General features: G+C 48.4%; 1 pseudogene; it reads right to left on the bottom strand.

Moving 5' to 3' along the window:
* Positions 1-2,848: 2,848 nt before the first annotated feature.
* On the bottom strand, positions 2,849-4,138 carry LOC118537016 (histo-blood group ABO system transferase 1 pseudogene; annotated as a pseudogene).
* Positions 4,139-16,548: the final 12,410 nt, after the last annotated feature.

Genomic DNA, 16,548 nt, shown 5'->3' with positions numbered 1-16,548 from the left:
ACCTCCACACTGTTTTCCAAAGTGGCTGTACCAACTTGAATTCCCACCAACAGTGTAAGAGAGTTACCTTTTCTCCACAACCTCTCCAACATTTGTTGTTCCTTGCCTTGTCAATTTTTGCCATTCTAACTGGTGTAAGGTGGTATCTCAGTGTGGTTTTGATTTGAATTTCCCTGATGGCTAATGATGATGAACTAACAACGCATCTGTAGAAAGAGAAATTAGAGGAATGATTCTATTTACAATAGCACCAAAACCATAAGATACCTTGGAATAAACCTAACCAAAGAGGTAAAGGATCTATACTCTAGGAACTACAGAACACTCATGAAAGAAATTGAAGAAGACACAAAAAGATGGAAAAATATTCCATGCTCGTGGATCGGAAGAATAAACATTGTTAAAATGTCTATGTTATCCAGAGCAATCTATACCTTCAATGCCATCCTGATCAAAATTCCAATGACATTTTTCAAAGTGCTAGAACAAACAATCCTAAAATTTGTATGGAATCAGAAAAGACCCCGAATCGTGAAGGACATGTTGAAAAAGAAAAACAAAGCTGGGGGCATCACGTTGCCCGATTTCAAGCTATATTACAAAGCAGTGATCACCAAGACAGCGTGGTACTGGCACAAAAACAGACATATAGACCAATGGAACAGAATAGAGAACCCAGATATGGACCCTCAACTCTATGGTCAAATAATCTTTGACAAAGCGGAAAAAAACATGCAATGGAAAAAAGACAGTCTCTTCAATAAATGGTGCTGGGAAAATTGGACGGCCACATGCAGAAGAATGAAACTCGACCATTCTCTAACACCATTCACAAAGATAAACTCAAAGTGGATGAAAGACCTCAATGTGAGACGGGAATCCATCAAAATCCTAGAGGAGAACAGAGGCAGTAACCTCTTTGGCATTGGCCACAGCAACTTCTTTCAAGATACATCTCCAAAGGCTAGTGAAACAAAACCAAACATGAACTTTTGGGACTTCATCAAGATAAAAAGCTTCTGCACAGCAAAGGAAACAGCCAACAAAACAAAGAGGCAACCCACAGAATGGGAGAAGATATTTCCAAATGACACTACAGATAAAGGGCTGCTATCCAAGATCTATGAAGAACTTCTCAAACTCAACACCCAAAAAACAAATAATCAAGTCAAAAAATGGGCAGAAGACATGAACAGAAACTTCTCCAAAGAAGACATACAAATGGCTAACAGACACATGAAAAAATGTTCTCTGCTGGAAAGGTTCTTGAAAAATCTCTGGTTATAGGTAAAAATCAGCCAGAATTCACTTTTGTTGGCACAGCCATGCTGGGAAAAGTTTGGAGCTTCCCCAAAATACTAAAAATAGAACTCCTGTATGATCCCACTACTGGGTAGACACTTGCAGGAAATGAAGTCAGTTTCTCAAAGTAAGATCTACACTCTCCCACCCAATCTCCCTGAGGAGGGGTGGCCACACTTAGCAACAGGGCACCCATGTGGGAAGTCGTAGGCAACCCTCCCCTTGAGGCAGGTGCCTCCCTGGACAGGGGCTGCCCCAGGTCTGGGAGGTCTCTACAGCAGTGCATTCAATATCCTGGATACTAGGAGGAGATGGAGTACAGCACCAGGCCAGTGAGGGTCAGGACACACTACCCCAAATATGGCACCTTGGCAAATTAAATATAGAAGCTAAAAGAACTTTTGCATAGAGCAGAGCAAGAAGGGCCCTCTGATTCCCAGCCATCAGCCCTTCTTCCCTTAAGCAGGTCAGAATACTCCCATGTGGAACTTTCTCTCCCCAGACCACAGGGAAGACATGCTTATCACCAGAGTCAAGGAATTTAGGGCCACAAAGGCTATACGAACACACCTGGTTAAACTAACCCTTATCTTCCTAGTTACTTCTTTACCATTTACCAGCCCTAGTCCAAACCCCTGTGTCTGTCAATTCTTCACACATTTATTGCTTTTTTGTCTAAAAGGTAGAAGAGCTGTCTGCTCCAATCACCTCTGCTGGTCTCCGTGTTTTTGTGAGGCTCCCACCAAAAAAATCAATACACTTTGTCTGCTTTTCTCCTGTTCATCTGTTTTGCCAATTTCCAGACCCAGCCAGGGACCTTAAGAGGATTGAAGAAAACTTTCCTCTCTTGCAGCATGGGGTCAGGGGTGGGTGGTGGTATCAGGAAAACCCATCCCATCTTCCTGGCCTTGGTTAAAACCAACTTCTGCTGGGAAGCAACACAGGACTGTGCATGGCTAGGGGAGCCAGGGAGAGGCATGTGGAACATGTAGGAGCTACCTGACCCCCAGCCAGGGGACTTGGCCCCAGTGACAAGTCCAGGGTGTGATTATGAATATTATAATAGAAGCATCCTGAACATCAGACCTTCCCCATGCCAGGCTTTATGATTGCTGCTCGTTGTAGTTGCTACTTTGGCTTAGTGACTTTTCTGAACTAACTTTGTTAAGTCTGTATTCTTTGCTGTGTGTGGCTACTGAATCCCTGTGCAGTTAACTTAGTGATCAGCCAGTGGCTGGGCAGAGAGGTCACCCGTGTTTCCCAGCTATGGGCTACAGATTGGAGGTCCCCACAACCTCCTCTTCAGGTTCGAATAATCTGCTCCACTGGCTCATGGAACTCAGAGAAACATGTTACTTATTAGATGACCAATTCATTGAAAGGACAGAACTCAGGGCCAGGCAACTGGAAGTGATGAGCAGGGCAAGGTGTGTAGAAGAAACTCAGAGTTTCCCTGCTCTCTGAATGAAAGAGGCCTTTGCCCACCTCCACTCTGACCTTCATCTATACTTCCTAACTGATGACGTCCTTCCTTCGGGCTCATCTGTTAACTCAAGTGAAAGACCCGGTGGGCACCAAAACAACTCCTCAAGTAATGACCACTGCTGATGTCCTGGTGATTCTTGGGCACAGCCATGAATCTCAGCTTCTTCATGATGGGGGGCAGCCCAGCAGCTGTGAGTCCCACAGGTCCTCTTGGAGACAGCCCAGCAGCTGAGGGTCCCACAGGTCCTCCAGCAGCCCAGCAGCTGTGGGTCCCACAGGTCCTCTGCGGACAGCACCTTAATGGGCTTATGGTCCAGCAGATACCTGTTCAGGTGGCTCTCATTGTACCACACAGCCTCGATCCCATTGGCCAGGTTGACCCCCATTGCCTGGTGACAGGCCAAGGTCAGTCAGTGAACCTCTACCACCGACCCCCCAAAAAGGCCCCCATGTAGTAAAAGTCGCCCTTGTCCCTGGGGTTGTGTGCCTGGGACTATGGCCAATACTCATAGCTGAAGTCCTTGAGGGCCGCCCGGTAGAAACTGGGGTGCAGGGTGCCAAAGATGGGGGACAGGATCTCCATGCTCACATGGTCGCAGAACTTCATGTCCACCTCCGTGCAAACCAGGTAGTCCACCTCATGGAGGAAGTGCGGAGTTATTCTTCGAAAATATATTGTAAGCTCTAAGGAGTGATTGTGGAAGCAGCTGAAATGTCAGCACCGTTCCTGTTCTCAGGCTATTGAATGCAATGGCCCGGTAGGAGCAGGATCCCCTGATCCCCAGGGGCAAGGCATATGTTAGGAGCTAGGAAAGAATGTAACCCTCAGGCCCCCCTTCCTGCACTTGGCATTTGCTAGCACAAACATTCCACTCTTCCCTTATCCCCTGACTGCCTCCCTGCGTGCCTGCGCGCAGGGGAGGGTGCAGGCCTGCTTTACAGCTTCAGGATACTTGCCATCCCTTTGTCCTCCTTTCCCACGCTTTGAGGCATCTGCACTTGCTTTTCTGATAAAAAATGAAATAAAATCTATGTGCAGAACCCAGCTGCTACAGCTCTACTTGGAGAGGCAGCCCTGCATGGTCGCTCAGATTGGTGTCTGAGAACTTTATTTCAGTGCGCGATGACAGGAAGAGCTGCTTGCAGAAGCGGTGGATCATCACATGTGCTGCATGGACATGTCCTCCCAGCGCGGGGCGCCGGGGACCTCGAGGACCACCACCCTCTGGCCTTCCCGGAGGGGCCCATGGGGCCCGGCAGCCAACTGATTGGTGAAGACGTAGTAGGTGACCCTGTGTCCCACCATGAAGTGGTTCTCAACTGTCTGCAGGAACAGCTCCAGGAAGACCATGTATCCACAGGGACAGGGGACAAGGCTGGAGGAGGGTCACTGCCAAATGCTGGCGGCAGAACCCCAAAACTTGGGCCTTGAACGTGCGCACTTTCTTCAAGGGGTCAGGACCTGGGCTGCTTTAAGCAACAGCCACCCTCCTGGCCTGTCCGGAGCGAGTCTGCTGGTGGGGCCTCCCTACCTTCGGCTCCCAGAGATGGGAGCTATCAGGACCCCATCTTACAAAGGGAAGTCTGAGGCTTAGGAGGCTAGAAACCCATGCAGCTGATTCTACCCAGTCTGTAGGGCATAGAAACAAGGGCTGTGCCCAAAGGTGCTCAACTCATGGCAGGTGGGGACAGAACCTGCAGGGGGTCAGCCAGGGAACGGGACCTACAGGGTTTGCCCAGGAGCTCAGCACAGGGGGAGTGTTCCTGGCTCCAGCATACTGACTGTGGGGCTGCATGGGTCACAGGGTCACCTACCCTAACCCTAACCCTTAACCCTAACCCCTAACCCAACCCTAACTCTAATCAAACATCATGTTCAATTTTGAGGACTGACAGCTCTACTCTGAAATCACAAACAAGTCCATCATGCTGGCTTTCACTCATTGCTCAGTATCGTACTGAAAGTTCTACCCAGAATGATAAGGCAAGAAATCCACATGTGAAAGAAAACAGTAGAACTACGTCTATTCAGAGACCAGAGATGACATCATCTTATATAGAGAGCTTCCTAAACAATCAACAAAAAATGATTATAGCCAGTTAATATCAATACACAAAAATCTCTCTTATTTGTATACATTAGCCATGAATCATCCAAAAAATAATTTAAGAAAACAATTCCATTTTAGGGAACATTAACATTGACAAAATACTTAGGAATAGATGTAATCAAGGTGCAAGGCTTATACACTGAAAATTACAAAACATTGTTGAAAGAAAGGGAAACCTAAATAAATCTGAGGACCCCATGGTGATGAAAAGACATACTATTGATAAGATGGCAATAGTACACAATGCAATGTGGAAATTCAATATGTTCCCAAGAAAATTCACAAAGGCCTTTGGAAAGAAATGCACAAGCTAATCCTAACAGTCATATGGAATTTCAAGGGACCACAAAATAGCCAAAACAATCTTGAAAAAGAAAATCAAAGGTGAAAGGTCATACTTTCAAAGTTCAAATATTAATACAAAGCAACAGTAAATAAAACATTGTGATACTGTCATAAAGGTATGCATTCACCCTGAAACAAATAATACATTATACGTTAATTAGTTGAATTTAAATTTAAAACCTTTTTAAAAATAAATAAATAATTTTTTTAAAAAGATATGCATACAGATCAGTGGGATTTAACTGAGAGCCCAGAAATAGACCCCTTCATCTATGGTCCACTGAATTTTGACAAGGGTGGCAACATTATTACACTGGGGGAGAGAATGGTCTTTTCAACAAAGGGTGCTAGACAATTGGCTATCCATGTACAGAGGAATGAAACTGGACCCTTACCTCACACCACATATAAACATTAACTCAAAATAAATTAAAGGCTTAAATGTAAGAGGTAAAACTATAAACTCTAGAAGAAATAAATGGGGATAAATCTTCATAACCTTGGATCTAGCAATGCTTTTAGATCTGACACCAAAGCATAAGAAAGGAAAGAAAAAAAAAGATAAAATAATATCCTCAAAATCAAAAATCTGTTCTGGGTGCCCGGGTGGCTCAGTTGGTTAAACGTCCGACTCTTAATTTTGGCTCAGATCATGATCTCAGGGTCATGAGATCGAGCCCACGTCAGGCTCCACACTGAGTGTGGGGCCTGCTTAAGATTCTCTGTCCTTCTCCCTCTGCCCCTGACCACTCACACACTCTCTCTCACTCACTCTTAAAAAAGAAATGTAAAAAAAAATAAAAATCTTTGTACATCATAAGATACTATCTGGAAAGTGAAAAGATTGCCCCCAGAATGGAAGAAAATATTTGCACATTATTTATCTAATAAGAGTCTGTTGCCCAGAATATGTAAAGAGCTTTCAGAACTCCTCAGCAAAAAGACAACCCATTTTTTAAAATAGACAAAGGACTTGGATAGACCTTCCTCCAAAGAAATCATACAAATGGTGAATAGCACATGAATAGATGTTAAACATCCTTAGTCTTTATGGAAATGAAGATTTAAACCAGTTAGATGTCCTTTTACACACAATAGAATCGCTATAATCAAGAAAACTAAAATAACAAATTTTGGAAAGGATGTTGAGAAACTGAAACCCTTACACCTTGCTTGTGAAAAATGGTGAGTCTACGTATAAAATATTTTGGCATTTACTCAAATAGATCAAAGTAGGATTACTATATGGTTCAACAATTATACTCCTAGATGTATACCCCCAAAATTGAAAACACTGATACAAACAAACAAAAATGTTTGTTTTTTTTCATAGCAGCAGTGTTCACAATAGGCAAAAACCAGAAACTATGCAAATGTCCATCAATGGGGAAAAGGATAAACAAAATGAGGTAGATCCATAAATGGCAATCTTGTTCTGCCCTATGAAGGAATGAAGTAAAATGGTTCATCTGTAGAAAAAAATATGGTGGCTCCTCAAAATATTGAACACAGAATTCCACTGCAGCATATATGCCCCCCAAAATTGAAAGTAGAAGTACCCTTATTCAGAGCAGCAATTTTCACAACAGCCAAAAGGTGGAAGCAACCCAAGTGTCCCTGACGGATGAATGGATAAACAGAAGGTGGTATATACAGTGTGGAACTCGATTCAGCCTTAAAAACGAAGGGAGTTCTGACACGGGCTACAACACAGATTGACCCTGGAAGTCGTTGCGCTGAGTGACATCAGCCAGTCACAGAAGGACAGATACCGTGTGATTCCACTTACAGGAAGTGTCCTGAGACACAAAGCAGAGTGTGGCTGCAGGGGCCGAGGGGAAGGGGAACGGGGAGCTGGTGTCTCATGCACAGAGTCCCCCTCGGGGAGAAGGATGTACAACCGCGGGGACGCAGCTGAGGCCACTGTGCACCTGAAATGTGGTAAGTGGTCAATATTCTTATGTTCAGTCGCAGTGAAAAGACGAATGAGGGACTGATGCAGGTCACAGCGTGGGTGGACACTGAAAACAGCCGCAGGGACAGAAGCCAGACAGAAAAGTCCAGATTGGAACCATCTCGCTCTACATCCACCGAGGTTACCCGCATAAGGCAAAGTGTGGGGAGCAGTTCCAGAAGAAGAAAACCGGATCCGAGGGGAAAAGGACGCTTCGGACAGGGGGCCGGCGGTGACAGGGGAAGTGGGCCTGCGGGCTGGGTCACAGTGTGGACACCGGGACGATCTCCGCACCTCGGGTTACGTGCTGGGTCCGCGGGACAGTGTCCCTGTTCGGGGTCAAGCGCACTGACGCGCCCGTGTGACGTGGTGACTGTGGGGAGCGAACGACAGCGGGGGGTCTGAGCGCGGAGACCGAGTGTCTGTGCTGCGGGGACAGGCTCACCGCGGAGTCGGTTACTCTTCCGAACGACCGCGTCCGCACCTCCCGGAGCAGCAGAGACGCCAACCTCCGTGATGGAGCCGGAGCCCCACCTGGATCCTGACCGTGTGGACGCGGGAAGGAGCCCGCAGGGCCGAGGCCCGGGGAGCACGAGCTCCGCGGCGGGGGTCCCCTCCCTGACTGCAGACGGTCCGAGCGGCCCCAGGAACCGAATCCGAGTGGCGCATAGACACAGACCCCGGGACCTCGGAGCGGATCCGAGCTCAGGACGGGGAGAGCCGACAGCCCCGCGCCCAGCCCCGCGCGGACCCCACGACGGCGCACACAAAGCCCGGCATCTCCACAGCGCGCCCTTCCTCCGCGGGGTCCTGGCAGCTCGCACCCCCTCCGCAGGCCCCGCTCAGGCGGCTTCTCCTCACCTTCTCCTCCCGGGGGTCCTGACGAGGCCGGACTCCTGTCAGCGTGGACGCGGCCCCACGTCCTCCCGGAGTCTCCACAGCGGGTCCTGAGGAGATCCGGCTGCCGTCAGCGTGGACGCGGACCCACGTCCGCCCGGAGTCTCCACAGCGGGTCCTGAGGAGGCCTGGCTCCTGTCAGCGTGGACGCGGCCCCACGTCCTCCCGGAGTCTCCACAGCGGGTCCTGAGGAGATCCGGCTCCCGTCAGCGTGGACGCGGACCCACGTCCTCCCGGAGTCTCCACAGCGGGTCCTGAGGAGGCCCGGCTCCCGTCAGCGTGGACGCGGACCCACGTCCTCCCGGAGTCTCCACAGCGGGTCCTGAGGAGATCCGGCTGCCGTCAGCGTGGACGCGGACCCACGTCCTCCCGGAGTCTCCACAGCGGGTCCTGAGGAGGCCCGGCTGCCGTCAGCGTGGACGCGGACCCACGTCCTCCCGGAGTCTCCACAGCGGGTCCTGAGGAGATCCGGCTCCCGTCAGCGTGGACGCGGACCCACGTCCTCCCGGAGTCTCCACAGCGGGTCCTGAGGAGGCCCGGCTGCCGTCAGCGTGGACGCGGACCCACGTCCGCCCGGAGTCTCCACAGCGGGTCCTGAGGAGGCCCGGCTCCCGTCAGCGTGGACGCGGACCCACGTCCTCCCGGAGTCTCCACAGCGGGTCCTGAGGAGGCCCGGCTGCCGTCAGCATGGACGCGGACCCACGTCCTCCCGGAGTCTCCACAGCTGGTCCTGAGGAGGCCCGGCTCCTGTCAGCGTGGACACGGACCCACATCCTCCACAGCGGGTCCGGAGGAGGCCCGGCTCCTGTCAGCGTGGACGCGGCCCCACGTCCTCCCGGAGTCTCCACAGCGGGTCCTGAGGAGACCCGGCTCCCGTCAGCGTGGACGCGGACCCACGTCCTCCCGAAGTCTCCACAGCGGGTCCTGAGGAGGCCCGGCTCCTGTCAGCGTGGACGCGGACCCACGTCCTCCCGGAGTCTCCACAGCGGGTCCTGAGGAGGCCCGGCTCCTGTCAGCGTGGACGCGGACCCACGTCCTCCCGAAGTCTCCACAGCGGGTCCTGAGGAGGCCCGGCTCCCGTCAGCGTGGACGCGGACCCACGTCCTCCCGGAGTCTCCACAGCGGGTCATGAGGAGACCCGGCTCCTGTCAGCGTGGACGCGGACCCACGTCCTCCCGGAGTCTCCACAGCGGGTCCTGAGGAGATCCGGCTCCCGTCAGCGTGGACGCGGACCCACGTCCTCCCGAAGTCTCCACAGCAGGTCTGAGGAGGCCCGGCTCCTGTCAGCGTGGACGCGGACCCACGTCCTCCCGGAGTCTCCACAGCGGGTCCTGAGGAGGCCCGGCTCCCGTCAGCGTGGACGCGGACCCACGTCCTCCCGAAGTCTCCACAGCGGGTCCTGAGGAGGCCCGGCTCCTGTCAGCGTGGACGCGGACCCACATCCTCCACAGCGGGTCCTGAGGAGGCCGGCTCCTGACTGTGGATGAGGCCCCTCGTCTTCCCGAAGCCTGGGCGTCAGCACAGTGGGTCGGTCCTGAGGTCCTGAGGTCGCCCGTCAGCGCAGGGAGGAGGAGGGCTGAGCGCGCATGCCCCCCACGGGTCGCGGAGCGGGACTCGGGCGCCCCCTGCGGGAGGTGGGGGCAGTGCAGGATGCGGTGCGCTCAGTTCAGTGGAGGCACCTGTCCCTTCTGGGGTCCAGCTGAATCCATTACATTTTGGAAATTCGAACTGCAATGGAGTCCGATTATCCCCTGACTTCTCCAGAAATAGAAACAATTAATTAGAAACCATACGGAATTAAGTGAAATGCAGACACAGGCTTTACAACTTACACCAAAATCCATTCAAAATTGTAGATAAATTTAATTTGTAAAAGTATTAAAATATCAAAAAGAAAACATAAAAGAAAATCCACATGGCCTTGGGTTCGGTGATGAGCTTTAACACACAACACCAAAAGCCAATCCACAAAAGAAAAAAATTGATAACATGAACTTCCTAAAATTAAAACTTCATCTCTGTGAAAGACCTTGCTCAGAAAACTAAAAAAAGACGAGCCACAAACTGGGAGGAAATATTTGCAAAGCACAAATCTGCTAAAAGATTTGTATTTAAAAAGTACAAAAGACTATCAGAACTCAACGATAAGGAAACAAACATCCTAACTGATAATGTGTAAGGATCTGAACAGATGCCCGGACAAAGAAGATATACAGATACAAAATAAGCATACAAAAATATGCTCGACATCATCATTAGGAAAGTACATATTTAAACAACAGTGAGACAGCACTGCGCACCTATCACAAATGCTAAACTCCAAAAACAAGAATACCAATTGCTGGAAGGTGAGGAATGGCAGCAACTCTCCCTTCAGAAGACAGTTTGGCCATTTTCTCCAAACCTAAATAAGTCTCATATTAAGATCCAACAATTGCACTTCTAGTATTTAGACTACTGCTTTGAAAAACTATTTCCAAACAAAACCTGTTACAAACTTAAAGAAACCAGGATGTCCTTCCATAAATGAATCCATAAGCAAACTGAGTGCATCCACGTGAAGGAAGCAGAATATGCCACGCAAAATATGCCCCTTTGGCACAAGGGTTATTTGGGCTGATTAATTTTAAGAAACAGAGGACATGGGAGAATCTCTGAAAACTGGGTAAAAGTTGCCATTTGGTGAGTGAAATGTACACTTATAAAGGAAAGCTCCACTTGTAAGCCTGTCTCCCTCTGTACCAGGAACAGAATTACTAAATCTCAGGAAACCCTTACCAAAAGAGAAGGCACAGACTTAAATCTGTGTAACAACCATACCCTTGTTTACTGTACTTACCTGATGACATCCCTTAACTGGCCTTCCCACCACCCAAAATCTTTTGGTCTTTAGCCGAAGATGTCATTTAGGGTGAGGGCTGGGCCACTTCAAGGAGTTACTCCGTTTTCTTGGGTATCTCCCATGAATACAGGACGTATGCATGCTATAAAACTTCGACTTGTTTTTCTCCTGTTAATCTATTCAGCAATAAAAAGAAATGAATCATCACCCCATACAATGACATGGATGAACTTTACATGTATTTTCTAAGTGAAAGAATCCAGTCTGAAAAGGATTCTTTTTCACTGAGTGACCCCATTTGTAGGACATTCTGTAAAAGGCAAAACTAGAGATGATAAAAGGATTGGGGGTGAGTTCTATGATATTTTAATGATTTATACCTGCCATTATGCATTTGTCAAAACCCAAAACCTTTTGGGGCACCTGGCTGGCTCAGTTGGTGGAGCGTGCAACTCTTGACTTGGGGTTGTGAATTCAAGCCCCATGTTGGGTGTTGAGATTACTTAAAAATTAAATTTTTAAAAAACACAAACATTTTTACATCCCAAAGAGTAAATAATAATCTAATGAAATTAAGTTATTTAGGATGTGGGAGTGTCACAGGATAGCGTAGGGGCCAGTGGCAGGCTGCCCCAAATCTGCCACTTTGACATATAGATCATTTTAAATAAAAGTTACTTAAGAGACAGCCTATGCAATGAGGACACTTAGACCCTCCTCTGTCCCCCTGGAAGCAGGAAATCTATCTCCCATGTGAACATGTCCCTGTACCAGGAGGTAAAGAGATTTCAACATCACCAGAGATGGGAGATTTGGAGCCCATAAGGCTGTATAAACAACCCTTGTTACTTTTTACTAATTTACAACCCCAGCCAAAATTCTGTTTAGAATTCCTTACTAATTGAAGCTCCCAAGGTTAAGTTTTCTATGTCCTGTGATTTCACCACAGGTTATTTTTTCTTTGTCCAAAACGTATAAAACCTGGCTTCCTTGGTCATTTCTTTAGACCTCAGTTTCATTAATGGGTCTCCACGTGCACATCATTACGCTTTGGGTTTCTTTCTCCTATTAATCTGTCTCATGTCAATTTCATTCCTTGTCCCGTGGTAAGAACCTTGGACAAAGGAAAATTTCTTCCTCCCCTTCAATGGAATACAGAACATGACACATAATCTAACTGTATTAGAAACATATGGGGAAAAAAACCCTCACTGTAGGTTGTATGACAAAAGGTGCTGACCTAAGTAACCTTGGAAATGAATGGAATCTGTAGATTAAAGATCCAAAGATCACAATCTCCATGTGGTGACAGACCAGGTTGGAGACATCAGTATAAACTCATCTTCAGCTTAATATGGACACAGACGGTTCCACATAGAAATCTTTATCATTAGGTGTGTCGACATAGGTGGGAATACAGGCATATATTGCCTTGCATTGTCCACTGAGCACATTAGCTCCCGTGTGTAAGACTTTAATACCATTCTCTACTAACCAGGACTCCTTGAAGAACTTGCTGACACTAGAACTGAGACAGTAAGTATAGGAGCCAGGATAACCTTGATGTATCAGAAAGTAAGGAAGTACCAAGAAAAGAGCCACAGAGATGGACTGATGTCAACGGAAAACAGGAGCCAATGGAAAGCGCTCTCCATCACCAAAGCAGGAATGAGCCAGTGACCAAACACTGTAGTACTGGAGCATAACCTACTCTGGTGTCCACACTGGTAAAAATAAATAATTTTTTAAAAAGAACCCACAGGCCCAAAATGGAGTCACTTATGTCAAGAGACCCAAGCCAGTAAACCAAGACTTACTACCTGACCTAACTACAGTTCCACACACCCTTGCCTCCACGTAAACTTTAACCAGTCAACCTGGAAAATGAACTGAATGGCCCCTTCCGTTCCCCTTAGGAGGGGGACATTGCCTAAAATAGTGCATCCTTTTCTAGTAATTTCTTTTTTTCAATCCCCTCTCTGCCTTTAAAATCCTTCCCCTCCCTGCAGCTCAAAGGAGCCCCTTTCTTTTTGCTAAATGAGATGCTGCCTGTTTCATGAATTGTTCAATGAAGCCAATGGGATTGGGTTCTTTTAAGTTACTTGGTTGCATCTTTATTAACAAATTACATAGTTTTTTATGAGCGGGATTGAATAGACCTCTCCTATAAGAATTCCAAATAATAGATGTAGATACTCAACCATTCATCAAGGAAATGGAGCTAACTCTCCTTTCCTAAAGTGGGGGCTCAGAGCAGTGTCTTCCTGCACATGGGAAAGAGTAACTTCCTGGTGGGGAAGCCTGACCAATGCTGCCTCAGCCAGGTGACCAACGTTAACACGGACAGTGACAAGTGTTCCCTTGTTATAAAGTAATGACAAAGCACTTTACCTCCCTGATCTGCTTCCTCAAAACCCGTAATCCCAGTCTAATCAGGAGGAAAACAAATAAATCTCAATGCAAGACTTTCTACAAAATGCCTGACCAGTCCTCCTCAACACTGCCAAGGTCACTGAAACAAAGCTGTCTGAGAAACTGTTACAGCCAAGTAGAGCCTAGAGAGACATGAGCAGGAAAAGGGACACTGGAGCAGGAGAAGAGAGAACAGAGGGAACCTGAATAAAATATGGACTTTAGTTAAAAATAACACATCAATATTTGTTCATGAATTGTGACAATTCTGTAGAAGACTAGAAAGAAATTAAAGATCAAATAAAAGAAACTTATTGTACTAGACAGGAAACCCAGAGGAAATGGGTGATTCCTAGTAAAAATACACATTAACAAAAGGACCCTAAAATAAGGAAAAAATAAGCAGACCAATTATCCATCCAGGGGACTGCTTCCTCCTGCTGGTTCTCCGTTCACTCTTCAAGGGTTTTCCTCTCCCAGGACAGAGAAGGAACAGGGACAGAGCCGTTCTGGAGCTCTCCTGAGACCTGACCCGACTCAGTTTTCCTCTCCCCAGCCATGCCATGCCCAGTGAAGACACCGTGCACAGGGAGTCTCAGGGATTGTTGATTCTGATATGTCACCCGGGACTTTTTGGCTTGAAAGGAACTGGACACACTGACTGAAGTAAAATAAATTAATATTTTTAAATGGTTGGAAAAAAATTAATACTTGGAAGAGGCAAGTTAAGAGTGTGTTTGGACTTTGTAGGCCCAGGGGCTCACAATTTCAGAGTGTGACCTGGACCATCTCCAACCCTCCATCCTGCTAAGTGCTTCAGAGTGGGCCCATTCACAGGCACAGTCTCTCTCACTGCATCTGGGACCTCTAGCAACTCTAGGCTGACACCCACTCACTGTCCATTCTACTGGGAAGGGTTTCTCTTTCCCTTGGGTTCCATGAAAAGTCATGGCTTTAAGTGTCTTTGGCACGGCTTGGGTCACACTCTCATCCTTGAAGCCATCAGAGTATCCAGAGGACAGAGCATGGGGTTGGGTAGACTTGGATCATATGCCCATCTGTGAGGTGGGTGGAAAGTGGGGTCTGACCTCTGAAACTATTTGGATGGGAGGCAGGTGAGATGTGGTTCACAAAGGCAAGCTGAGGTGCTGGACTTGGACATGAGAATAGATGCCGGGCTGGGAAAGCAGCAGATTCCGCATCACTGCTGACTGACTGCGCGGCTGTGGAATCTGAAGCCCAAGGAAGGGAGGGGTCAACTTAGGGTCAGAGGCTGCAGCCGCCCATCCAGTGCTCTTGCTGTTCTCCCATAATGGCAAGACGCTCTTCCACTTGCTGAAAAAGCAACTTTGCTGTTGGTGGGAAACTCAAGCCTCCTGCCTTGGACATTGGGTCCTCGCATCTCAGAAACCGGAAGGCACACAGACCTCACTCGTGTCCCTGGGAGAAGAGAGGCCAGGAGTCACACCTGCCCCCCCCCACATTAATCACCCATCCCCAAAGAACAAACAGGCTCATTCTACAGTCTCTTCTCTCCTTTACAAAGAGCAGAGACCAAATACAATGATGGTTAGGAAATTATTGCTCAGTGAAGCAGTGGGAGACTCAAGATTATTCCACAGCACGGAATCCACACTTGGCAGGCTGTTCAAAGGCCACAGACCCTGGGTCATGCCTCTCTGAGACCATGCAGCCTCAGTGAGAAACTGCCTGCTGGGAGACACAGGTTCTCCTATATCCTTGATTCTTAACAAGTATGTATATCGAAGGTTTACATTATAACCAGGAGGCCAAAGGACTGCAGGGCCAGTTTGATGTATGGCTGCTGTAGCCAGGGCTACATTCTACGTTTGGAGGGTTATGACCTCTTTTGGCAGGCGGGCAGGCTGTGAGGGAGAAGGTGCTTGTCTCAACCACACAGATGTTGGCAATGGAACCAACCCAAGGGGCTGTCTACACTGTCCATGGACCTGTTAAATTGCCAGGAGCACAGTCAGCTTAAAAATTGGCCATGGGGGTTGTCAAGACCCAGGCTGGCCTGAGCTGGAGGACCACAGATGCCTGTCTGGACGGTCGGAGGCCAAGGACTGTCCTGTCTGAGACCTGACTGTCTACTGCTGATCATTCGGATGGGATGAAGGATCCAGCCAGTGCCAGGAGAGCCCCACCAGCCCCCAAAAGGCTGCACATGGGGGAGGGTAGGCCACTGAAACCAGACCTGTATAAACCCACATGTCTACCAAGTGCCCTTGTGGGTCAGGGCTGTACTAGAACCTGGGGCTTCCCAGGCAGTGGGGGGACAGCAGGACCCTTCCCAGATAGGAGAGCAGAAGAACTCTGCATGATCTCCGAGACCTTCCAAAATCCTTGACTGGGGTTGAATTGGAATTGAAATAGTCAGTTGCCAGGTAGATATTTCACTCTTCTTTTAGAGCCCAACACTGAGGGGCAAAAAAGCAATGCTCTAGCTCAACCTCTAAAGCAAGTATGACCACAGGTGAATCCTGTCCATCCTAGAGGTTCACAAACACAGAGGAGAGACAGAGTATCTGTGAGTTCAAGCCCTGTTGGGCTGCACACTGGTGGAGCCTACTTTTAAAAATCATTAAATAAAAATAAAAGAGCCTCTCTATAGTTTTGCTGCACCTTGCTGGTCTTGCGTTACAATTCTCTGCTATTTCCGAATAAACCTACTTGGCTGGTAAGATTACTGGCAGTTTTATTTTTAAAGTTAATACCTTATTTTGACTTATGTCTTTAAAAGCCCTATCTTCAAATACAATCACATTCTGAAGTACTGAGGGTTAGGATGTCAACATATGAATTTTGGGAAGGACAAAATTCAGCCATAACAAGGGAGGACGTGTTCTTTGTTTTTAAAAGTCAACAAAGTGTGGAGATTCAAAGCACAGGCGTCACTTAGCGATGGACTGGCGGCGCAGTTTGAAGGCGCCCTCGGCACACACGGGCCCATGAAAGGTGAGGACTCTGAGGGCGACGGCACCCGACTCAGCAGGCTGATGCGACACAGGAGAAAGCTTCTAGCAGGAGGCATGGCACACAGTAGGTTCAGCCACCGCCACAGACCCAACAGGTCCGACTGGAACGCGGGGGCGGGGCCTCGCGGGCCGGAGGGAATTCGCCACGGCACGCGCCGGAAGTACTCCCCAGGGATGCGGGGACTGTGGGGACTCCCAGCA

Source organism: Halichoerus grypus, unplaced genomic scaffold (genome assembly GCF_964656455.1).
Source record: "Halichoerus grypus unplaced genomic scaffold, mHalGry1.hap1.1 HAP1_SCAFFOLD_79, whole genome shotgun sequence".
In the NCBI taxonomy this organism is placed as follows: domain Eukaryota; kingdom Metazoa; phylum Chordata; class Mammalia; order Carnivora; family Phocidae; genus Halichoerus; species Halichoerus grypus.
This window is presented reverse-complemented; position numbering and strand designations above follow the sequence as displayed.